This window comes from Astatotilapia calliptera, chromosome 7 (assembly GCF_964374335.1).
Source record: "Astatotilapia calliptera chromosome 7, fAstCal68.1, whole genome shotgun sequence".
In the NCBI taxonomy this organism is placed as follows: Eukaryota; Metazoa; Chordata; class Actinopteri; order Cichliformes; family Cichlidae; genus Astatotilapia; species Astatotilapia calliptera.
Window position 1 is genome coordinate 3,950,965 of NC_137428.1, and position 26,461 is coordinate 3,977,425.

The window sequence follows — 26,461 nt, forward strand, 5'->3', positions numbered from 1 at the left end:
GATTTCTTTTTGGTTTAACAGCAAGATCATCCGGAAATGACAACTTTCTTTTGAGAAAGTGACTATTTTTGGATACAAGAAGATTATTATGGCCATTTTTATCGGTAGAGTTTCCAGCTTCTTTAATTTTGAATTCAAACTTTTTGCCATTTGCAAATGATTTTTGTAAAAGATTTCCAAAATATAATTGTTGCGCTTTTTTGCTAGCAAAGGTGCTGATCTGGGTTGATTTTTTAAATTTATATAACTTGTATTTGAAAGTGAATTTGAACTTATCTTCTATTTTCTGGTGCCAGGGTGCAGATCTCTTCACTAAAGAAAGAGAGGACAAAAAAGGCGTGATGAGAACATTCACAGCTGCTAGAAACTGGAATTCAAAGGTTGATTTGTCCAAATGACAAAAGAGATGTCACAATGCAGCAACGACCACGTTAAGCAACATTTCCCGAAAGGTTAAAACACTTTGGAAATAAATAAAAACACAATCCAATGATATTAAACTGAAAAACAAAATCTATTTTTACTATGTTTGTACTATTACAAAACAAAACAAAGCTTCTCATTGGACAAGAAAAAAACAAGCTGCTTGAGTGCAGACACAATAATTTGCTGGAGTCAAATTCAAAATAAGATTTGGCTTAATTTTCAAAATAATTTGTCTCTCTATGTAATTAAATGTTGCTCACAACTTCAAAATGTAAAAACAAAATGATTCTGGTCCCACAGAGACACTTTCAGTGTCAGGGGTTCGGTTTCTCTGCTCTCTGTGTCTGGTGTTTTGCCCCGGGTCCTTGGGCTCGTCTCTCATCCCGCCTTTGATTGTGCGCACCTGTGAGGCTCCACCTGTTCCTGACCACCTGGCTGATAAGACCACTATTAAGCTGAGGTTGAATCCTGTCTTCGCTGGATCGTTGAACTGCAACCCTGACTATCGTTTCTCTGTGTTTGTGTGACATCGTCCCTCGTTGTGCTTTGCCTGACCTCCCAGTATCTCTGTGCACAGGTTTTGGACCCCACCAGTGGTGTGGTTGAGAGCACTGTAAATATTGGACAGGTTGGACCCCCTTGGACCACTAACTCCCTGGCACATTTGCTCACTCACTGTAAACGAACTGAACTGCCAAACCGAGTCTGCGACTGAGTCGCCTGTCTCTTTCTACGTGACATTCAGAAGCAGTTTGTTAACCAGAACCTGTGATATATATTATATATAAAACTAGGGCTGCATGTAACATGTAAATCATGTAATAATACGCTCCACTAGAACACCCAAACACCCAGAAAAACTTTGACTTTACGGTTGTTTTTTAAAATAGTACACTACATTAGATTTTTCACTTCCAACCCACCTTTGGTGCGAACAGCCTCGCAGCTGTAACGTGCCAGCTTTCTCATCTTTCTCATTTGCCTTTTCGGCCTGAAAAAAGACAAAGATTTGAGATTATTTTCAACTTGATTTGAGGAAATGCAGTCTATGAAAACAGATCAAAAAGTAAGAAAAAACTATGTAATTTTATAACAAAGTGTAAAAAATGACTGCAATTCTGGTTATGCAATACTTCTGTTAAACACCTTAAATTAATGCTAAACGTCTGAACTTCAACCACATCTTGATTGCTTTAATTCACTGTGGTGGTATACAGAGGAAAAACTCTCCCAATACCTATGATCTTATCACCTGAACCAGGAGACAATAATGTACAACACTCTCACTTTCAGTTTTGTTTCTCTGAAATCCCTGACATCATCACGAGAAAAACCTGTGTGGGTGTGCTTTAATGCTTTGCCAGTTATTTGAATAGATAAAGCTAAATGTGTTCCAAAAGGAAGAAGAAGGATATTTTAACTTGAACTGCGAACTGCAGTGTAGAAAAGTGCGAGAACCTCAAATTTGTAATGAGGCACAGCCGAGTACTTGAACAAATCGGTGAGGCTGAATATTTAACCTCAGTTTTAATGGTCTGCTGTAAGTCCATCAAAGTCCATCAAAGAAAGTTTTGCATTCTTCCTGACAGACACCTCAGAGTCTGCCTGACCTTCTCCTCATTCTTCCAGGTAACGACTTCCACAAAGCAGCAGGCTGGAAGAACCATCAGGTTTTGTGTTCTTACAGCCTGGTCAACATGACATGTGAAATTAAATATATTAAAGATGAGCCCACCTGGCTTGTCTTGGGTTTAGCTTCTTGGCAAGTGAAGGAACTTGAGGTTCTTACAGTTAGTTCAATCTAGGAAAAGCCTCTCTGCTCCCTCTGGGTGGATCTATTCCTCCAGAGCCACCGTGAGTAGGTTATAGTCACCCACCCAAAGAGGACTTCATACAATTTTCCATCTTTTTGACAAACATTCAGGCTTTTGTTTTACTATAGATTTTTCATACCCATTCTCTTTGCAATTTTTGCAATACCTATGATCTGCATACTATTTAGAAACAGTTATAGTTAATATCCAAACTGTTATAAGATTCTTGCCTTTTGTGGATCCCAAGGGTACATGCTGAATTGACTTTGAGGTCAAGCAACATCAGTTTCATTAACTTGGTGTTGGTATAGATGGTATACACTGAGATACACAGTTGATTGACTGTGCATTCAGTGGACGCTGATGTGATGACTTCAACCTGAGAAAAAACAATATTACATGTTACAATATTACAGTCTTACAGCACTTTGAATGACGCTGAAAGCTGCTAGCCCCATATCATGACAGACACACCTCGTTGTTTTGCATCATTCACTGTTGTTTGCATGTCCAAGCAGGTTACCGCCCTGCAGTTTTACAGAAGTTTCCTGACTCAACTTCCTGTTCCTCTTAAGGTCTTACACAAAAGAAACTGAATGCCGTGAGATGACTTGTTGGGAATATAAATGACGCAGTCATGTTGTGCCATTCATATTCAAAATGTAATGTAGTTTTACCCAAATACTGAGTAGTCCGTACATCTATATGAGAGAGGGTGTCAGGAGCATCCTGAGCTTATTGCATGTTGCTCTTTGTATCATATTTGTATTGAGATTTTTGGTTTTTCCTTTATTATGATTTATTCCCTGAGGTTTCTCTTGTGTGTTTGTCTCCTCCCCGTGTGTTTGCATTTGTCTCTCGCCCCTCCGTGTGTCTTGTGTCTCCATGTTTTCATCTCTTTTTGCCCGCTCTGTGTCTTAGTCGTGTCACCGTGTTTAGTCTCACCTGTCTTGCCCTGCTCCTCTCCTCGTGTTTCATCTTTTCCCTCCCTGTTCATGCCGGCCGCTGTGTCAAGCCTGTGTGTTTCCTGTTTTATTTTGACAGTCTTGCGTCCCATGTTCAATGTGTTCTGCTTTGCGTCGCTCTGTCTCGTCACCTTTAATTTGTCCCAGCTTTCCCCCCATGTGTTTCCACTTCCCCGATCACCCTCTTGTGTGTATTTATTGTGTCAGTTTTGCCTTGGTCTTCGTCGGTGTGTTGTGTTCCTCCCGGGAGTTGTCTGTGTTTCTTCCAGTGAATCCCTCCTCGTGTTTCCGTGTTGCCTCCAAGATTTTTCTAGTGTTCCAAGTTTTGTGTTTACTTATTTAGTTCTCACAGTTTAGGTGTTTCTCGGTTTAGTTTTTTGTTATTTTGGATTTTTCCTGTCTGAGTTCACATTTTGAAAATCTGCCTAAATAAACAGCACGCCCTTAGTTAACCACTACCTTGTCTCCTGCGGTCTATGTTTGGGTCCTCGTACAAACCTCACACGATCTGCACTCACCAAGAGATCGTGACAGAGGGACAGAGCTCTGTATTCATATAGACATATAGAGAGATTTATAGATGTATGAAAAACTAACACATTTACATTAATAGTTTGGCTTCTTTTTGTCTAATAGCTTTAACCCTGAGTGTTTTGTGCTGATTCAGCCACGGTTTTTTTTTTTTCATCCGACTGTCTGAGCTGCCCCACAAACTCTTATTTGTATCTTTAACCCTTGTGACATTTCTCTAGTAATTATAGTCACAAGAAGGAATAAGTCAGATTATTCCTTCTTGTGACTGGATTATAATTCAAAGAAAAGATTCAAATAAACAAAGAAACTTACCTTCGAGGTAGCAGAGCTGATGCGCTGATCAATTAGGGCAGTTTTGGGAGGTCGGACAGAATTTATGAGGATTCCTGATCATGTGGTCAGCCTAACTCCTCCCCTCCTTCCTGGTTTTTTCACAACTCTCACAGCTTTCTAAACAGCGCTGTGTGTGTTATGTGATCACTTCTGCTAACCACTGAAGGCGTATCTACTATGTAGGACTTCATTTCAGTAAAAAAAAAACAGACATTACATGTTTACAAGCTCTCAGCCCTCAAACCAGGAAACCTTAATGTACAACACTCTGACTTTCAGTTTTGTTTCTCTGAAATCACTGTCGTCATTGCAGGAACACTCTGGACATTCTTAAGTGCTTTGTGGGCAAACTGAAAAGTGTTATATTGCCTTCATAAGGTCTACTTTAGAGCTGGGGTGAGTCAATATTAGTGTACACTCTGCAAAACACCATTGTAATGTTCTGGGTGAACCACAATGAGTCTGAAAAAAAGAGTTTAAATGTTACTTTTAAGCTGCCATCAGCAGGTTTAAACAGAACGCAGCATGACAGTGATGCTCACACACTCTTTGTAGTGTTGTAGTTCTGTATAGATCTCAGAAGCAGTTTGACTGAACGACCAGCAGAATTGAGAGCTACGACTGTCAGTTAAGCAAACGAGCTGCAGCTCATGAATTAATATTTTAAAACAAAATGAGAGCAGCACACTGTGCACACACAATGCACACACAGTGAAGTGCACTAACACCAACACTACATTAAAGCTTTGGAGATGAGGTCGAGGCCTTTTTCAGGTTCAAAAAGTCATCTTTGATTCATCACCTTCTCTTATTCTGTCCAAATGATCACGTTACACAGATTTAATTTAGTGAAGCTGAAACTTTAGTTAATCTTAGCGCTCTGTAACACTTCAACTGCTGAAGAGATTAAAGGGAACAGGTACCTGTGCTTAATTGAAGTAAATGAAACAGTAAAGAAATTTGTCCTTTGTCAATGGAAAATTGTACTTAGTAGTCAGTATAAGCTTTTAATGATATAAGTTTACATGTGATAGAATACTGCATGATGACCTTTTATGACTTAGACTGTTGTCCACTACAAGACTTGTTCTGTTTTATAAACTCTTTCCCACAGCGATAATAGCGGAACAAGCAGTTTCAATCCCTACCAGGAGGAGGAGAGCTGGACACTTTTATCTGCACTCCCTAACAAGAAGAGGGGCCGCGTCCTTCAGAATCACACATACACCTACATATGCACTAACATTCCTGTGTCTATCAATAGACGTATTCACTGTTGTATTGTTTTTGTATATAAATAAAGACAAGTGCAAGAACAGAGCGCACATCGCAGGGCCCCCACTCTGGTGTGAGAGCTCTGTGACCGCCCTTGCAAGTAAAAACTGCAGCGTGTGTGTTTCTACTCTCTGACTCTCAGCTGAAGAAGTGTCTTTAGAATAAATCTCTTGACATCCTTATATACTACAAAGAAGAATCAGCTGCTGAGGAGGATTAATGAATGATGCCAGGGACACGTTGCTGTACTTGGTCTCCATGGTCTCCGGTTCATCAGCTGACAGGAAGTAAAGATGCTCTGTGTGGTGAAGTATCTGGTTCTGTAAAGGTTCTGTAGCACCAGCTGGAAACCTTCGACCAGTCGATATGAGGACAGTGTTGTGCAAAAGTCTTGACCTGCTCCTCATTTCTTTATATATATTTTTTCCCAAACAGCTGTTCTTGTAAATTTTTTAAGTGGTCTTGAGTAATAGTTCATCAGGCTTTCTGAAGGTCTTTCAATTTTTTTTTATTTTTTGGGTCATTGGCTGCTTTTTCACTCATTCTCAATCCAGTCCTTTTTCTATTTTCAGATTAATTTGTTTAAGCCACTCAGCATTAAACTTTGAATCATTTAAGCATTCAAAAACTCACCAAATATTATATCTTGATTAGCCCTCAGTGAACCAGGAAACTATAATGTACAATACTCTCACTTTCAGTTTTGTTTCTCTGAAATCCCTGACATCATCACGAGAAAAATACTGTGTGGGTGTGCTTTAATGCTTTGCCAGTTATTTGAAGATATAAAGCTAAATGTGTTCCAAAATGAAGAAGAAGAATATTTTAACTTGAACTGCAGTGTAGAAAAGTGCAAGAACCTCAAATTTGTAATGAGGCACAGCTGAGTACTTGAACAAATCGGTGAGGCTGAGTATTTAACCTCAGTTTTAATGGTCTGCTGTAAGTCCATCAAAGCAGCAGATGTTGGTGTGCTCCCAGTTTAGAAAATAAAAATGCCTTCAACAGTAGAAACTCATCGAGGTTTAACAAACGGGGCAAACTCCACCATAACAGTGGTGCTCACACACTTTTTGACATCAGGCTGCAAAGATCAGAGAACAGAGCTATGACTGTCATGAATGAATGAACATTTGAAGCTTCGTGATGATGTCGGGCACTCACACTGAACTCCCACTCCTGAAGACCTTCTATGACTCTGTGGTGGCTTCTGCTATCTTTTATGGTGTGGTCTGCTGGGGCGACAGCATCTCTGCCGGGGACAGGAAGAGACTGAACAGGCTGATCCGAATGGCTAGCTCTGTTCTAGGATGCCCTCTGGACCCAGTGGAGGTAAATGGTAAATGGCCTGTATTTATATAGCGCTTCCAAAGCGCTTTACATATCCAGTCATCCACCCATTCACACACTGGTGATGGCAAGCTACAGTGGAGGTGGTGAGTGACAGGAGAACGGCGGCTAAGCTGTCATCCTTGTTGGACAACGTCTCCCACCCCATGCAGCAGACTGTGACAGCACTGAGCAGCTCCTTCAGTGGGAGACTGCGGCACCCACGGTGTGGGACGGAGAGATTTCGCAGGTCTTTCCTCCCCACTGATGTCTGACTCCACAATAAAGACTTTAACTGATCAAACACACACATCCACACATGTGCAATAATACTAAGTGCAATCATCTTTTCTGGCATCGTTGTATTTTTACTCAGTTGTATATAGCATTTGTTTTCTATTTTTATCTTATTGTATATTTTATTCTATTTTATTTTTATTTTTTTGCCTGTCCCATTTGGTTCTTTAGCCATCAGAATTGTTGTCTGAAGACCAACAAGGATACCCAATGGATTTACTTTGCCAAATGGATCATCGTGGCATTGCCGTATTGGTCCATTTGATCGACCTTTGTTTTTATTATTTATTATATTTTATTTTCAGATGTTACAGACGGGACAGACATGAGTGAGGGATAGGAAAGGGAGAGAGAAAGAGGAAGGAAAAGAAAAACAGAAGGGGAGAGGGACAGTGAGAAAGGGGGGGAGGAAAAAAAAATCTCCTGGATCACCTGTTGAGAGAAAAAGAATAGAAAACAAGCAAAAAAAAAAAAAACCAAAGCAACATACTAAACACAACACCATCGCATTAATCTAGCTAAGTGTAAACAGCAGTAAATACTAAATATTCAATGTTGTTGTGCAGCACGCAGGACAGACAGCGCACAATGTGCTTTGAAGTAGCAGCCAAGAAAGGTGTACTTTAAGTCTACGAGCAGTGAACATCCGTGTGCACACCTGTGTGGATCAGCGCGCTTGTATTCAAATGGTTTCCACATGTAATGGTCTGCAAGAGGATGTAGCGAGCCATAGCCCCGTCCCCCAGGGCATGAAGCAGGCATGGAGGAGATCCAGGCCCCAGACATCCAGAGGCCTCAGAGTGCAAGAGCCCAAGGAGGACCACCGGAGGGGCATCCATGCCACCCTCATGGGAAGGGCTGAGGATCCCCAGTTGAGGCGTCACCCAGTAGCCACCGAGCAGAAGCTAGAGGGGGCTGCACCGGCGTGCCCGCCGGCTCTGCCGGCAGCCAGCTGCGCCAGAGTGAATCGAGCTGCAGGCCCAGAGGCCGGAGGCCCTCGAAATAGAATAGAATGTTCTATTTTATTCTACTGTATATAGTAATTTATTTTATTTGTGTAGTTGTGTACTGTATTTATTCTTATTGTATTCTAATTTTTACTTCATAACTTTTGCACTGTCCACTTCCTGCTGCGACAAAACAAATTTCCCATGTGTGGGACTAATAAAGGTCATCTTATCTTATCTTATCTTATCTTAAATGAAAGCTTTGCATTCTTCCTGACAGACACCTCAAAGTCTGCCTGACCTTCTCCTCATTCTTCCAGGTAACGACTTCCACAAAGCTGCAGGCTGGAAGAACCGTGGTCAAAGGTTCAGTGGAAGAATCTGACTCATAGGTGAGAGAGTGCATCAGGTTTTGTGTTCTTACAGCCTGGTCAATATGACATGTGAAATTAAATATATTAAAGATGAGCCCACCTGGCTTGTCTTGGGTTTAGCTTCTTGGCAAGTGAAGGAACTTGAGGTTCTTACAGTTAGTTCAATCTAGGAAAAGCCTCTCTGCTCCCTCTGGGTGGATCTATTCCTCCAGAGCCACCTTGAGTAGGTTATAGTCACCCACCCAAAGAGAACCTCATGCAATTTTCCATCTTTTTGACAAACATTCAGGCTGTTTTTGCAATTTTTGCCTTTATGGACTAAATTTAGTTTGGTTTGTGGTTGTGGCTCACATCTTTGACACAGAGAACAAGAACACATGGATTTAAATGCAGACTCAGACGAGTGACACAAGTTTCAATGATTTTTATTATAAGTAAAAGATGGCACAGAGCCAGAGGATCCAGTCCAGCACACACACCAGGAAGGAACTGAGAAGGAGACAAGAATCCAAATTAAGGACACTTGGAAAGTTTCCTTCTACAGAGAGGTGATGTAATCCTGATTTACTGCTTCTGGAGTGTAAAACATCGTGCAGGATGGAGGAGAAACCGATGTTTGAGCACACTGCTGGTTGTTGAGAGCAGGTCTGTTGACTGAACTCCACCAGCTGATGGAGCTGTGCTCACTGGACTGGAGAATCCTGCCACTCACTAACACACAAACCAACAGGAGGAGGCAGCAAGACAGAGAACAAAGATGAGATTTTTCTGTTCCAAGCTACAAGATATTATTACAGTTTATAACTCATTAACCCACCTTTGGTGTGAGCAGCCTCGGCCATTAATGATCAGCGCATCAGCTCTGCTGCCTCGTAGGAGTCCTCGTTGAACACCTCCAGTCTCAGCTCCAGAGTCAGCCACAGATCCACGTGAGCCCCTCGGCACGCTACAGTCACCAGGCTGTTTGCTCTCAGAGTTCAGCTCCCCTGGATTACTGACTACCTAACAGGCGGCAAACTGCAGTCTACGGCTGTTACTCTGGACGTATATAAATATCTATTAAATTATATATCTTATGATATATAATTTAATATACGTTTTTAAAAAGGGTTTATTATTAATTATTAATTAACTCTAGAACAACGCCGGATGATTTTCACTTGAGCAAATATATTTAAATGATTTTGAATATGTTGCGTTTGTCTGAGTGTCATGGGTCCTTGGGTAGCTTCAGCATTGTCTTTGATGTCTTTGAAGGTACAGCCTGCTTTTTTCTCTTTTCTTTTCTTTTTTGTTCTTTTTTTTTTTTTTTTTTTTTTTTTACAGCCATGTATGATTTTCACCTGGCAATAGTGATAGAGGGTAAAGCAGGTTTTGGGTGAATTTCACTTAGTTTTTACCCACCAATACAACAAAGTACAACTTTTTGTTTCTCTATCCTGCACCTGTGCGCTTGTCGAGGAGACTGTGCCTTCACCAGAGAAGTTTAAAATTTTCCATTAATTATTTTTTTGTTAAAGAATTTTTTGTTCTCAAATTCATAATTTTTCAGTAATGTTGGAGCATTTTTTAGGGTCCCCCATGGCACTTCTTTTTCCATTTTGTTTGACATGGCACAGTTGGAAATAAAAGACGGCCACTCTAATTGATCATGTGTTGTCATATTTTGATATATTTTGATGCCAAGTACTTCTTGTTGGGTATATTATATTGGGTAAAAATCACCCGGCGTTAGTGATGGTGTTACTATTTATAGTGATAGTGTTTTAGGGTTAATTATTATATTATTAATTAATTACTAATAATTGTTTTTCTATTATTAATCAAAAATAATATTAATTTTATTAATTTCAGTTTAATTATGGTTTATTTTGAAGATGGTAAAGATTTAAAGGACTGTTGGTCTCACAAGAGGAGATAGGATTTTGGTAAATAAGTTCAAGTGTGGGATCAGTGCAATTCATGGCCATTTTTTCTCTAATTTTTGCCACAGTAATTTCAAATGCCTTGGGAGTATTTTGACTACAGCATATCATAGACATGGCACTGTCGTTCACCAGTTCACACCAGTCCTCTACAAGACTCTCTCTACATTCATCTTGGATCTCTTGGGGAAATACGAAAGAATAAATTGTGTTTTTACCACGTTGTAAATGTGTTTCACGTGAACAAAAGGAATTTTTTGCCAGTGTTTTCAGCACAGACACATAACATTCAATTTTCTTACGGAAGCTCTCTTTTTCTTCTTTTTCTCTAAGTTTCCTGATATTTTGGAAGATTTTACGTGTGTCTGTGAAAGACTTCAGTTTGAAGCAATCACGCTTACATCTTTGACTGTCTTCATAAAACACACCGCGTGGACCTAACATGTTGGTAGATGAGTAGGTGAGAGTTTGGAAACAATTTTGTTTATAAAATTGTGTGAATGCTACAGTTGTGGAAAATCCATATTTAAAGCGCCAGAGATAAGCTTTTCCAAGAAGTAGACACAAACAACCTAAACAAGGACTATTGAATGTATAAATCAGAATATCCTCCACTAAAATTCCAAACTGTTGCAAAAAAGGTTCCAAAGCTTCACATAAACAAGGTTCACTATGCTTTATTGTTTTCTGGGTTTTTTGGGTTTTAAAATCTGGCCTAAATGCTGGAGAAACAATGATATTTTTACTATGTTTCATGACAACAATAGCAAATACATACTGCTTTTGTTCATTACTTTGAAGGTATTCTTTCAGAAATGGAAAAAAGCTGTTTGGCTCAACACTTGGAATTTTTTTCTGCATTTCTTCAATTATTAAATGATAAAATTTCTCATACTCGTTATTCTGTCGATGAATCGGTTTACATTCATCCTTAAGCTTCAGTTCTTTCTGCTCTTCTATTCTACAAGTATTGAGTTTATCATTTAAATGTTTCACTTCAGCTGCTGTCAATATCTCAGAAAAAATTTGTGCATTGAAACTTTTAACTTCGGATAAAAAAAAAATCTGATTGCCGGGTATGCTGAGAATTTTTGAAGGAAAAAGAATTTCAAAGAATTTCATATATTCATGATTTCTTTTTGATTTCTTAGGAACGGTAAAAACATTTGAAAATGCGTATTTTCTTTTGAGGAGGTTATTAGATTTTGTTTTAGATACAGTATGAACCTGAGTTGATTTATCACACCAATTTTTAAAGACAACACGTCGAAAGATGAAGTCACCTTTATGGAGATAATTAAAACTGAATGATATTTGTGGTATTATTTTAAAAATGTGATTTTCTTTGTTATGGAACAAGGGTGCTGATTTCTTAGCTGTAAAAAGAGTAAAAAAGATGTATGATTAAGGAATTCACAACTGCTTTAACTGCATTATTTAAAGGGTTGGATGATCCAAATTACAAAAAAGATTTTCTATATGGTATCCCAGTTAAAACCACATTAAGCAACTTTCCTCAGAAAGTAAATAAATGAGTCAAAACACAATCCATGAATTTGCAAACTGTTTGAACAAACATTAAACTAATAATATGATACATCAACTTTTTTACCAGTGATATTTTGCATTTTCCTTCCTTTAAAAAAGAAAAGAAAAGAAGAAAACCTGAATTTACTCTCTTTGAATTTGTTGCCAGCAACAAATGTTCTCCAAAAATGAAGCACCAGTAAATACATTTTTTTTTTTTTAAATCATGATTCTCATTGGTGTATGACCAAAAACCTGACAGCATTCCACTTTTTTTGCTCTTAGCTTGGACTTAGTCTAAATAGATGCGCTGATGAGCTTTATCTTCTGACAAAGTGATTTCCATTTCATCATCATAACTGTTTTTAATTGACTTTGTCCTTCATGTGTTGAACAGAGGAATGTTTCTTACATTGCCTTAACCAGGACAGAAGACAAACCACAGGAGGTTATAGGCAAAATGTTTTGCTGGCATCAAATTCAAAATAAGCTGGTATAATTGAAAAAAAAAAAGTCTAATTGAACATTGTATGATTTGTGCCTTAACTTTAACTTAAAAGTGTTTTTTTAATTAAAAAAGACAAGTAAAAATAAGACAAAAAATAAGATAAAAGTAACTACTACTTTCTTTTTTTAACTTCCAAGTTTCAAGAAAATGTAAAGGAAAACATATGGGCTCAAATTGTGGTCATAAATATTTTGTACTTGTAAATCAGGATTTGTATGTGTAAAAACAATTTGTGTGTGCGTAAAGAAAAGATTTGTGTGTAGACTTAGCCAAAAAGTATGTGTGGAGGACCTGAAGCTCCAATAGCCAAACCCACCTGTTCTCTGATTGGATAGTTAAATTTGTGATTGACACACGTATTTTTTGGCTAAGTCCACACACAAACCTTTTTTAAACACACAAATTATTTTTACACATACAAATCCTGATTTACAAGTACAAAATATTTATGACCACAATTTGAGCCCATAAAAACAAGCGTTATTAACCTACCGTTGGTATGTATAGCCATGTACCTGTAACAGATAATTGAGATCATTAACATTTTAACTTAATATGGGGAAACAGAATATACAGTCAGGTTTGCAATTATTTGAACAATGACTGAATGCAAAATTTTAATAAAACACTTTAATTACAGCTAAAGGTCTGAACTTCAACCACATCTTTAATCAAACAAAGGGGAGATTCACAAAAACTGTGTTTCTGTCCAAGTACTTAGGGACCTAATTGTATATGCTACACTTGGAATAAAAACAAAGAAGAAAAGATTTTAGAGACAGTTACAGTTAATATCCAAACTGAGATGATGTAAAATACTTGCTTTCTATGGCTTAAAAACAGATACTTTTCCATGGTAACGGACTGATGAATCGTGGTTGTGGTTGTAGTTGGTTTGAGCTGATTTACGTCACTGGATTCTCACAAAAAGTTGTTACGATTTTTCAACCTAAATAGAAAATATATTACACATATTACCACAGCATGTTAGATACCATACACTGAACCCTCTCTAGTCACATATTAACACAGTCAAATCTAATTTTTATTGCATCATTCACTCTTGTGTCCCTGTGAAACTACATGCAGCAGGTATCTGCCCTACTTTTATAGATGTTTCTTGTTTTTGTCCTCCCAGCTGTTTCAGTTTCTTGTGCAAGGAAAGTGTTGTCTTATCAAGCTTTCTTTTAAAATTGCCCGAGGTGATTAATCTGTGTGCACATGCATGTATACATATAGCTATCTGTAAAGTAAGGAACAGAGAGATCTATATCTGTGTAGACAGATAAGATAACTGCTCTACGGTACTGAACAGGTTTACTTCATCAAGCTATGAGCCAAATAAGCTGATACCAAATCATTGCTTTTCTTTTTGTGTTTTGATAGTAGTAAAGCTGAAACAAACATGCTTTTTTGATCCATAGAGTTTGTTACATTGTTCACTTCACTGCCTAAGCTGCCACAGAAACTCTGATTTGCGTTTTAACCCTTGTGACAAAGTATAAGTATAAAAACAGGATACAAAGAAACTTACCTACGAGGCAGCAGAGGTGGGTCGCTGATCAAAAGGGACGTTTTGGAAGATCTGACAGCATTTTATAACAATTTCTGACCATGTGACCACACTAACTCCTCCCCTTTTCTACCTGATCATTTCACAAGTATATTGAACACAAATTATCTTAAATTTCAACGAGAATAGTAGAGTGTGTTTTGTGATCACATCTTCTAATCACTAAAAGTGTATCCAGTCACACAAGTTTATTTCCATTAAAAATCAGAGATTGTAGCATGACTTGCCCTCAGTAAGCACAATCACCTGAACCAGGAAACAACAATGTAGAACAGGTTTACTTTCAGTTTAGCTTCTATGAAATTACTGTGATCAGAACAGTAATATCACTGTAGATAAAGCCTAAGGGCTTTATTGATTAATTGAAAATTCTTATATATACTGTAAAGTGTAGAAGTAAATTTAAATATAAATTGATATACAAAGAGGTGTTTACAAGGGTTATAGAGCTGGTTACGTAGCTATTTGGTGGTTACATGTTTTGATATTTACATGTTTACACATTTGAATGTTTACACATGCATGTTCAAAGCAGTAATAAGTATGTATTATAGCTACCTACCGGTACTTGTTTTCCGTGCATTGATCTGAGTATAATTCAATTCAATTCAATTCAATTTTATTTATATAGCGCCAAATCACAACAAAAGTCGCCTCAAGGCGCTTCATATAAGATTTCCTAGCTTCTGAGAGGCCAGTGAAGTATTCATGAGAGCGGTACACAGGAAGTGTTGGTTGTTGTTGCTGTGTGCTGAGAGTAAGGAGGCTGCTAAGAAAGTTATCAGTCTCCATCTTGCTGTTCCTAATTATTCAGAGAGATTCCAAACCATCTAGTGAACCCTCACGTTACAATAGACAATGTAAGACTATTTATACTCATATTCTTGCAAAAGCCTGATGTTTTAGGTGAACCCCCTCGAGCCCTGATGTCTGAAACAAGAGTTAAAAAACCTTTTAGTTAGAAAAATGAAACTGCTTTCATCTGTCCATTTCCAAAACCAGGTTCAGCTGCATTATGTGTACAGACAATGTTGTGTACTCACACTAAACACTAAAGGAAATGTTTGCATTCTCCTGGACTGACAAACATTTTGTAATCATCTCTCTGAAAGTTCCTCTGTCAGTTCTCAACTCCAATAAGAGATCTTAAACACCTCCTCAATTACAAACTCAGAAAACTGCCATCACATTTTGATCCAACATGCAAAACTATCTGGAAATTGTCTGACTGGCAATGGCTTCATTAGGGGACCTGATCCTTGGAGTGGACCAATGTTTGGCACGGCATGTTTTGGGGTTTAAAGCCACAGAGACTCTGTGTTTAGAAAAAATGTGTCTTAGCTGTTCTGATACTCCTGACACATATGGGATGACTAACAGTTTTTGGTTAGACAGCAGTTGTCCTTCTTCTCTCCTGGATCACCTCGAGGTTTCTTTAGCAGCCTTCCCAGCTTGGACAAATATCCTGCTGGGATGATCACTTTTACTCAGGGCCTTCTTGATATAATATTCTTTTGTTTTCTCCCAATGAAAATGTTACATCCAGATAGACAGAATCAACTTTTGGGGGTTTCCTTATTTGGATGATTGAGCATGTATCAAAACGATAAAAGAAAACCACACGTCAGCCATGGACTGGCCTCCGAAGACTGTGGACCTCAACATTTTTATATTATTGTAGTAGCATGGGATCATCTTGACATAGAAGAGAAGAAAAGGAAGAAACATCAAAAGAAGAGCTTTGAATGCACTTCAAAAAACCTGGAGAACTACTCCTGAACACTACTTTCACTAAATTCAACGTAGCTTTCCTGAGAGAACATGATGCGTGATAAGCAGATGACCTAACAAGGAAAAAAACGAAACTCACACAATATATATGGAGAAGGGTGATGGGGGAAGTGGAAACACTAGGGGTACGAATTAAGCATGAGGAGACAGGAGGAAGTAAAACTAAACCCGCTGAACACAGGATGCGAGGCTATAAGTTACAAATAAAAATAATAAGGCTTTAAAGTAAAACAGGAAGTACACGAACCCCCAAACCTGACACAGGATTGGGGATAAACCAAGACAAAACACAGAGACATGACATATTTGTTTTTTATGGATTACAGAAGACCTCTTTGGATTTGCTGTGGCTTTGTGGTCAGGCAACACCAAAGATCCAAATGACATGTGGCTTTCTTTTATAGCGTATATCATGATTTACACAGGTGGTAGGATGCAGTGAATTCTCACAACATGCTGTGTTGGTTTTTCAAGCTGAACAGAAAAAAAAAGTCGCATGCATTATGGCAAATGGACGGGTTCTTATACATCAATTTTCTACTTTACCTGAGCACTCAAAACGTTTTACACAACTTGTGCATTCACCCAAGCACTTTCTTCTACACTGTTTCTAATTCCTATCTAACATTCACACACATTCATACTCTGATGGATGCATCGGAGAGCAACATGGGGGTACTATCTTGGCATATAGACTGGAACAGACTGGGATTGAACCCCCAAGCTTCCGGTTAGTTGGTGACCTGATCTACCAACCAATAAGCAAAACACATTTAATGACACACACTGAAAGCTCTCCGGCCCCAGATCCTCACGGTGGCACCTCACTGTTTTTACGTCATTTTCTCTGGTATGCATGTGAAACTGGTTGTAGCAGGTGTCTTGTGACATTTCTCACATTTTCTCCCTGCTGTCATGAATCTGATGTACATAACAAAGGGTTGTCTCTGAACGTTCTTTACCCTTAGAAAATAAAATGCCTGTGGTGACTGTGTGAGACAAAAAAATACATTATATGTGTTTGGTTTCTGTTTAATCTGAAAGTTCTGCTTTTAAAAAGGCAAGTTTATTAAGTTGTCGCCTTAAAATGTGATTTAAATTTGTAATCATTGTGCGAACACTCTAACAACTTTTACCACAAAAAGGAATCTATAAAAATGTAAAGTACCAACTACAGTGAACACAAATTACATTCAAATTGGACAAGTATAGTAAAACATGTTATCTGGTTACTTCTTCTCATCATTGAAAATGTATCCAGTCAGCCAGGAGTTTCATTTCTGTGAAAATAAAAACAAAACAATCCTGACAACATGATTACACCTTTGTATGTTTCAGTTTTGTTTGTCTGAAATTCCTGCCATCAGCCTCTTAAAACGAGTTTGCGTGCTGTCACGACTTCAAGTTGTTACTTAATTGAAAGTTTCCACACAGACTCTATAAAGTCTAGTTTAGAGTCCAGGGTTAAGAGTGTAGACGTAACAGTATCACTACTGCAATAGTTTATAAACTTAAAAAAGGGTTGTTTATAAAAAATGTGAAGAAGATGGTCCTTTGGAAATGAAATGATTAATTGTATAAATGAATGTGTTTGTATGTGACCCGTACACTCAGTGTGTGATGATCTGTGGTTAGTGGCCTTCTCTCTTTTCTTCCATTACACTTCCATTTTGTGTAACAATGAGTGTAAATAACTTCAGGTACAACAAAGACAGTTGGAAGGAGGTAACCCAGAAAGACATTAAAGTATACATGCGTCTTGATTTTGAGTGGTGTGCATACATCTAGTAATGTGTAGTCTAGTGATAAGACTACACACCTTCGGAGCGAGAGTCACAAGTTCGATTTCCACCCGGTATCCAGTAAGCGTCCTGGCTAGACCTGCCATACTAAAACCAAGCCCTGGAATGGTGCAGCAATATCTGCAGCTCGGACACAGGAATTTCGCTACATGTTGTACTCTGTATAATTGTGTATGTGACAAATAAAGGTTTTTGTTCTGTTAATGATTTTACCTGCAGTTTATGTGATACAGAGTCTGCCCAGATGATTTTTTCGACCACCATGTCACTCCAGAAATGTTACATGTTTTTACCGGTGATTCACTTTGACAACCGTGACAAAAAACAAGCCAACAAGACAATCATCTATGTCCCCAATCCAAACATCACAGTGGATGAGCATCTGGTCGCTTTAGGTGACGCTGACCTTTCAAACGGAAATGCCAAGAAAGCAGTTAAATATACCATGAAGATGTTGGCAACGTGTGATGCCAGGACAAATTATGTGTGGAACATGAAACGTGTAGACGGTTCTCCTGTAAAGAACCAATTGAAGTTTGTGGTTCTGGAGATTGATTGGAGGTCTCAAGAGACATAAGACATAATTGTTTTTCATTAATTGTCCTCCTGGTCTGGAGCCGTGCCAGAATCAAGTGTAACTTTCAGATAATTTTCTGCAATCACTTTTGACCAGGAGCACAACAGATGTTACTTTATTTCACAGGTGTCAAACTCCAGGCCTCGGGGGTCGGTGTCCTGCAGGTTTTAGATGTATCCTTGAGCCAACACAGCTGATTTCAACGGCTAAATGACCTCCTCAACATGTCTTGAATTTCTCCAGAGGCCTGGTAATGAACTAATGATTTGACTCAGGTGTGTTGACCCAGGGTGAGATCTAAAACCTGCAGGACACCGGCCTTCGAGGCCTGGAGCTTGACACCTCTGCTTTATTTGATGTATACAAATTTTAAATGGTTTCAAAGCAAATGTTAATGGAAACTTTGACCCAAAGTAGTCTGTGATTAACAGTATACTATGTATGTTTGATGATTATTTCTTATTTTCAAAATAACACAGAAATTATGTTTTTTTGGAATTTGAATTCAAGCTATATAAACTCAGATTAATGAGACTTTCTATATATAATAACCAGAAGTAAAAAAAAAAAACCTGTAATGTTCAAAAGAATTGAAGTTGATAAAAAGATCTAACACAGCAAGCAGTGATACTATATCTGTTACTACAGTTGTTGTGATGAGTCTTGAGGGGGAGGTCATTTTTGGGTGGGAACACAAAACTGTTTAACAAGAAATAAACACATGAGGGTTAATTATCTGAGAAGTGTAAAGATATCTTGTTCAGTGCCTCCTCCTGCCTTACCTGTGCCTTAGGCCTTCAACATTCCTCCTTTTAGAAAAGACTTTTATATCTTTTGTTGATGTGATTTAGCAGCCAAACTAGCTCAACCAGATGAACCTGGGTTGCCACCCAGCTGCTGGAGTTTCATACACTTCTCTGCCACTCCTGACTTTCTCATAGAGTACCACAGTTCCACTCTTGGCACGCCCATTATATGTTTTTTAGATCCACAAAGTCAGCAGAGCTCCTTCTGACATTCACTATACCTCTTCATCAACACTCAAAACAAGCGTCACGTCTTTTCTCTGCATGAAACCCTACCACTGCTCACTGATCATTACCCTTTCCCTTATCTCGGCTTATGGAGAGAGGTGGGGCAGAGAGAGACTGAAGCCCCCTGGCTTTCCCTTGCCTTCCTTATGTGATAAAAAATGATCAGAGTGCTAAAACAGAGTCTGCTTGCAGTAAATCCTCTTTATTTTTAATCAAAGATAAATCAAAAATATTAATTTGATCAATATATAAAAGAGAAATGTAGTTTGAGTAGTGAATATCAATGTTCTGATGTTCTGATTTTGTGTGTGTACATGATCCAACTTTGACCTTGGTGCTCATGGTTTGACTGCACAGATGCAAGAAGATAAAAATTCTGTTACCAATCCATTATTGTACGTGATCTTGAAGAAAGGGGGCATTAATGGTTGAACACAGAACCATAATTGAATTAATTGAATAATTGCATTTGCTGATTGCTAATTACACAGAATACTGATTAGACTAGAATCAGGTTTACTCAACATGACTATATTTAGGTTTAAACCATAAAATTCACCGTGGTGGTGTACAGAGGCAAAACTGCAGTAGTCATAGTACAAACTATCATTGTCCAAATATTTATGGACCTAACTACATATACTATACTTGAAAACAGAATTATTTAGAGACAGTCACAGTAATATTCAAAGTGGAATGTTTCAAACTCTTCGAGGATGTGTGTGCAGTGAATTCTCACAACATGTTGAGCTGGTTTTTCAAGCTGAACAGAAAATATGTTGCAAGTATTATCACAAGTTCAATGACACACACTGAAAGCTCTCCAGCTACAGATCACTGCCACACCACTGTTTTTACGTCATTTGCTCTGGTATGCAGGTGAAACTGGTTGTCCACCCTAATCTTACGACAGTTCTCACATTTTCTTCCTGCTGTTATGAATCTGATGCACAAAACAAAGGATTTTGGACGTTCTTTATCTTTAGAAAATAAAATGCCTAAGGTGACTGTTTGAGCCAAAAAAATAAATCATATGTGTTTAGTTTCTGTTCTTAGAGTCCATTTTTTTTCTTCTACTGTACCATTCTGCTGAGTGACTGTCTTCTGCTCGTCAAATACATTTCATTGCAATGTTGACCCTGTGCTAACTTGCATATGACAAATAAAACTGAAAACTTAAATTTAAATCTGATCTAAAATCATCCTTTTTGGGGCGATTGTGGCTCAAGAGTTGACAGTTCATCTTGTAATCGGAAGTTTGCTGGTTCGAGCTCCGGCTTGGACAGTGTCGGTCGTTGTGTTCTTGGGCAAGACACTTCACCCGTTGCCTACTGGTGGTGGTCAGAGGGCCCGGTGGCGCCAGTGTCCGGCAGCCTCGCCTCTGTCAGTGCGCCCCAGGGTGGCTGTGGCTACAATGTAACTGCCATCACCTGTGTGTGAATGTGTGGATGACTGAATGTAGTGTAAAGCACTTTGGGGTCCTTAGGGACTAAGCAAAGTGCTATACAAATACAGGTCATTTACCTTTTTATTTTCTATCAGAGATCAATTTAAATTAGTTCCATCTATTTATATAAATGAGAAATGTAGTTTGAATAGTGAAAATGTTTTTTCTGATGTCTGAATTTTGTGTGTGTACATGATCCAGACCAGTGGCAGTCCTGTTTGGCGCCCTGGGCGAACACTCTCTCTGAACACCAAGTTAATCAGAGCTGGGCTATTCCCTTCACCCACATCGGCTCCATCTGAACTCTGCATTGCCTGCTGGGTACTGCTCATAGGATCAGACATTTTTTTACAGAGAGCCAAACAGATGTGTAGTGGTGCTGGTGCTGATGATCAACAGGCTCAGCTGATTTATTCCTCTGTTGTTACACCAACAACAGACTGTACACCCACTTTGTCTTTGCTAAACTCTTACTTTAAATTCTTCCTAATAGATCCTCATTTCAACACCAATCTGATTTTAGTATATACTTTGACTAGGCCACTCCAAAGCCTTTGTTTGTCTGCTTTTTCAATTAATGTATTTATTTCTGTTTTGAGGTAATTCGGAGGTAAACTTGAATCATTGCCCTGCTGCATAACTTGAATGTGCTTGAACTTATATATGGCATGAACTGATAACCAGACATTTTTCAGAATCAGACTCAAAATATTTTATTAATCCCTGTAGAATTTCTGTCACATTTGATCCAAGAAAGTACAAACAGTGACTAAATTAAATATTACAATCTATACAAATGGTTCAATTATAAATATCCCAGTATATTACACAAATTAAAATATATGGTTGACATTGAGGTGACCCTCTTTCTGTTAGGATTTTCTGGTACAAAGTAGAATCTGTGTTTCCATTAACTGCAGCAAGTCGTTCAGATCCTAAAGCATCAAATTCCCAGACGATTGTTGGAAGCCTAGCAGTGACTTCTTGTGGTGAAGGAGTTAATTACAATCACATGACTGGCTGCCCTTTGGTGGATGGCAACAAATGTAAAATGTAAATGTAAAAACCATTAAAATGCTAATGTCACACATCCAGATTCTAAGTGTGGACCGGGGGCGGGCAAGATGGCGGACTGAGCAGTCACATCCGTCTGAACTCCTCACTAAAGTCCCGATGTTTTAATCTTGAAGTTATAAAATCCACTCCTTTGAGCTATATTGACGACGTTTCAGCTCGAACATGAAGAAAACCAACAACACGAAACCTCCGGCAGTGAAAAACCTCCCTTTTACAACCCAGAGAAACACCGAGCATGACTACCCAGCTCCGATGGAAACGGCTAATTCCAGCAGCAACAAGAGGGACAGACTGTTAACAACCCCTGATAATACTCCTGAGAAACCACATATGGAGAAAAAAGCAAAAGGTACGGCTAGTGATAATGACTCCAACACATCCACTGACACTATACTGAAAGCTATTGAGAGTCTTGGAAAACGTGTTGATGACCGCATGGACGAAGTTGGCAAACAAATTCAACAACATAGCGCCATGCTGGCTTCCATCGCTAAATCGGTGCAGTTTAATTCAGAGGAGCTGCAAGAATGCAAAAAGAAAATAAAACACCTGGAAAAAGAGATGGAATCAATCAAAAAAGATAATGACGATATTAAGGATCGTGTATTGAGCCAGGAAAGATACAAAAGAAGATGGTGTCTTCGTATCAAAGGGAAAAAGGAGAAAACAAATGAAAATATCAGAGAAGAAGTGGTGGAACTTCTAGGAAGGATTGCTCCGGACCTAAAGATGAAGATGGAAGAAGCAGTTGATGTTGTCCACAGAGTGGGAAGAGCGGTGGAGAATAAGCATCGACAAATCATTATTCTGTTTGTGAGACGTGCCGTGAGTGATGACATCTGGAGGCGAACAAAGACTTCTCCCGTGTGCAAAGAAGAAGGCATCCGCTTTGCTGAAGACCTGACCCCAGAGGACGGGAGATCCAGACAAGCGTTGTGGCCAAAAATCGACCAGGCTCGGTAGGAAGGCAAGGCTGCAGGCTTCAGGGGCCCTTTTGGTTTCATAGAAGGCAAACGTATCAGGGTAGAGACTCCAGGTACGGGCTGACATCTGACTACGAAAGGAATGTACAGTGGAACATTTCGGATGATGGGACTTTTACCTCAAGATTTTCCTACTCCATCTCCTAAACTTCCTCTTTAAAGCTGTTCATGTGTTCCGTGTTCCAACTAAAAACTAATATTTCTTTTTTTTTCCTTTAACACAAGGGGACTTAAAGACTCAATTAAGCGCAAAGCTGTTTTTCTGTTCTGCAAGGGGCAACAGGCAAATTGTTTTTTTCTCCAGGAAACTCATTCTGAGGAATCTGATGTGAAATTTTGGTCACAACAATGGGGAGATAAAAAAATTTTTAGTCATGGTACAAACAGGTCGGCTGGGGTTGCTATTTGTTTCAACAGATGTCCTGGAAGGTTTTTGTGCAACATGGCAGACAAAAATGGACATTGGGTTGCCTGTGTGTTAAATACTGATAATACTCTGATTATTTTTGGTTAATGTTTATGGATACAACAATGATCAAGAGAATAAGAACCTGCTGCATCAAATTTCTACAGTTATAAAGGAACTTTATACCAAATTCCCTACTGATTATATAGTAGTTGGAGGTGATTTCAATGTGACTCCTGATGAATGGTTGGATAGATGGCCTTCAAAGTTTTCAAGAGAACATAAAAACCCAATATTTGAAAAATGTGCTAATGATACTAAATTAATAGATGTATGGAGAGTGTTAAACGAAGATGTAAAACAATTCACCTGGCACAAACCTAATGTTCAAAGCAGGTCACGTATTGATTATTGGTTGGTATCCAACTCAATTTTACAATATGTTAAGGAAACAGTCATCTCTAACAGTCCCTTAAGTGACCATTGCGCCATTATTCTGAGACTACAAAGCAAAGACCAAAACAACACATTTAAGGATTATTGGAAATTTAATTGTCAGATGCTGAGAAATGAGGAGTATTGTAATTCTATTAAAAAATTAATTTTAGATATCCAGAATGATGAAGCCATCAATACACCGATACTCAAATGGGAATATCTTAAATTTAGAATCAGAAAAACCTCAATTGCATTCGGTAAAAAGTTAAACAGACAAAGAAAAGAAGAGGAATCAAATGTAGTAAAAGAACTTATGAATCTGTATGGCAAATTGAATTGGACTGAGGAAGAAAAAGGAAAAATTAATAATTTACAATCTAAATTGGACGAAATGTACCTTTATAGAGCCAAGGCTGCTTATTTGCGATCCAAAGCAAAGTGGATAGAAGAGGGTGAAAAGAACACTGCCTATTTTTGCAATCTAGAAAAACATAGACAAGAATATAACTCAATATGTAACCTAATAATCGACGGAGAGGAATGTACAGACCCTAAACGCATTTCAAATGAAGTATTTACTTTTTACAGTAACCTTTATAAGTCTTCATACTCAGAACAAAATGTCACCTCCTTCTTTGACAAAATAAGATAAGATAAGATAACCTTTATTAGTCCCACACGTGGGAAATTTGTTTTGTCACAGCAGGAAGTGGACAGTGCAAAAGTTATGACGCAAAAATTAGAATACAATAAGAATAAATACAGTACACAGCTGTACAGAATAGAATAAAATAATATACTATATACAGTAGAATAAAATAGAATAAAAATATACAATAAGATAAAAATAGAATACGAATCCTATATACAACTGAGTAAAAATACAACGATGACAGAAAGGATTATTGCACTTAGTGTTATTGCACATGTATGGATGTGTGTGCTTGATCAGTTAAAGTCTTTATTATGGAGTCTGACAGCAGTGGGGAGGAAAGACCTGCGAAATCTCTCCGTCCCACACCGTGGGTGCCGCAGTCTCCCACTGAAGGAGCTGCTCAGTGCTGTCACAGTCTGCTGCATGGGGTGGGAGACGTTGTCCAACAGGGATGACAGCTTAGCCGCCGTTCTCCTGTCACTCACCACCTCCACTGGGTCCAGAGGGCATCCTAGAACAGAGCTGGCCCTTCGGATCACCCTGTTCAGTCTCTTCCTGTCCCCGGCAGAGATGCTGCCGCCCCAGCAGACCACACCATAAAAGATAGCAGAAGCCACCACAGAGTCATAGAAGGTCTTCAGGAGTGGGCCCTCCACTCCAAACGACCTGAGTCTCCGCAGCAGGTACAGTAATCAGTAAATCAGTAATTGGATTCCAGTAATTGATGATAATTTTAGAGAAATTTGTGATGAAGACCTGACTATAGAAGAATTTGATTTTGCTATTAAGAGCATGGCATCTGACTGACCGTTCACCGAGACCAGATGGTATAACAACTAATTTCTATAAGCACGTTTGGGAAGACCGAAAATTACTATTATTCAGTGCGATAAATGAATGTATAAATCAAAAGGAGCTTATGACAACAATGAAACAGGGAGTTATAAAATGAATTCCAAAACCGGAAAGATAAGAAAAAACTAAGTAATCTAAGACCTATAACACTTTTAAATACAGACTACAAAGTTTTTACAAAAGTTTTAGCAACAAGACTAAAAACAGGTATTTCTGAAATAATTAGCCCAACACAATCAGGATTTCTCAAAGGACGGTTGATCCAAAATAATATCCGCTTGGTTTTGGACCTCATTGATTACAATTACCTAATTAAGGATAATGGTTTTATGTTGTTCTTGGACTTCCATAAAGCATTTGATTCTATTGAACACACTTTTATTATTAAGACATTTAAACATTTTGGGTTTGGTGATGCATTTCTGGATATGGTCACTATGTTGTATACTGATATTAATAGTTGTGTTTCTCTTTTAGAAGGCACATGTCCCAGGTTCAGGGTGGAGAGAGGTATCAGGCAGGGCTGCAGCATCTCACCTCTTTTATTCATTGTAGCCACTGAATTACTTGCTACAGTGGGGCAAAAAAGTATTTAGTCAGCCACCGATTGTGCAAGTTCCCCCACCTAAAATGATGACAGAGGTCAGTAATTTGCACCAGAGGTACACGTCAACTGTGAGAGACAGAATGTGGAAAAAAAAAATCCATGAATCCACATGGTAGGATTTGTAAAGAATTTATTCGTAAATCAGGGTGGCAAATAAGTATTTGGTCAATAACAAAAATACAACTCAATACTTTGTAACATAACCTTTGTTGGCAATAACAGAGGTCAAACGTTTACTATAGGTCTTTACCAGGTTTGCACACACAGTAGCTGGTATTTTGGCCCATTCCTCCATGCAGATCTTCTCGAGAGCAGTGATGTTTTGGGGCTGTCGCCGAGCAACACGGACTTTCAACTCCCGCCACAGATTTTCTATGGGGTTGAGGTCTGGAGACTGGCTAGGCCACTCCAGGACTTTCAAATGCTTCTTACGGAGCCACTCCTTTGTTGCCCGGGCGGTGTGTTTTGGATCATTGTCATGTTGGAAGACCCAGCCTCGTTTCATCTTCAAAGTTCTCACTGATGGAAGGAGGTTTTGGCTCAAAATCTCACGATACATGGCCCCATTCATTCTGTCCTTAACACGGATCAGTCGTCCTGTCCCCTTGGCAGAAAAACAGCCCCATAGCATGATGTTCCCACCCCCATGCTTCACAGTAGGTATGGTGTTCTTGGGATGCAACTCAGTATTCTTCGTCCTCCAAACACGACGAGTTGAGTTTATACCAAAAAGTTCTACTTTGGTTTCACCTGACCACATGACATTCTCCCAATCCTCTGCTGTATCATCCATGTGCTCTCTGGCAAACTTCAGACGGGCCTGGACATGCACTGGCTTCAGCAGCGGAACACGTCTGGCACTGCGGGATTTGATTCCCTGCCGTTGTAGTGTGTTACTGATGGTGACCTTTGTTACTTTGGTCCCAGCTCTCTGCAGGTCATTCACCAGGTCCCCCCGTGTG

At 38.8% G+C, this 26,461-nt stretch overlaps 3 long non-coding RNA genes across 3 annotated transcripts; all 3 read right to left on the reverse strand.

Annotated features, from left to right (window-relative positions):
- Positions 1 to 91: 91 nt before the first annotated feature.
- On the reverse strand, positions 92 to 4,176 carry LOC113025120 (uncharacterized). The gene is made up of 4 exons (XR_013910248.1): positions 4,052 to 4,176; positions 2,471 to 2,619; positions 1,350 to 1,417; positions 92 to 312 (listed from the first exon to the last, which is right to left on the reverse strand). It is a non-coding gene; the product is annotated as an uncharacterized LOC113025120 (long non-coding RNA).
- Positions 4,177 to 8,703: 4,527 nt separating this feature from the next.
- Positions 8,704 to 10,499, reverse strand: LOC145429913 (uncharacterized). The gene is made up of 2 exons (XR_013910251.1): positions 9,112 to 10,499; positions 8,704 to 9,005 (listed from the first exon to the last, which is right to left on the reverse strand). It is a non-coding gene; the product is annotated as an uncharacterized LOC145429913 (long non-coding RNA).
- A 760-nt stretch (positions 10,500 to 11,259) lies between these two features.
- LOC113025121 (uncharacterized) lies at positions 11,260 to 13,886 on the reverse strand. Its single transcript, XR_013910252.1, has 4 exons — positions 13,789 to 13,886; positions 13,078 to 13,203; positions 12,747 to 12,769; positions 11,260 to 11,595 (listed from the first exon to the last, which is right to left on the reverse strand). It is a non-coding gene; the product is annotated as an uncharacterized LOC113025121 (long non-coding RNA).
- Positions 13,887 to 26,461: the final 12,575 nt, after the last annotated feature.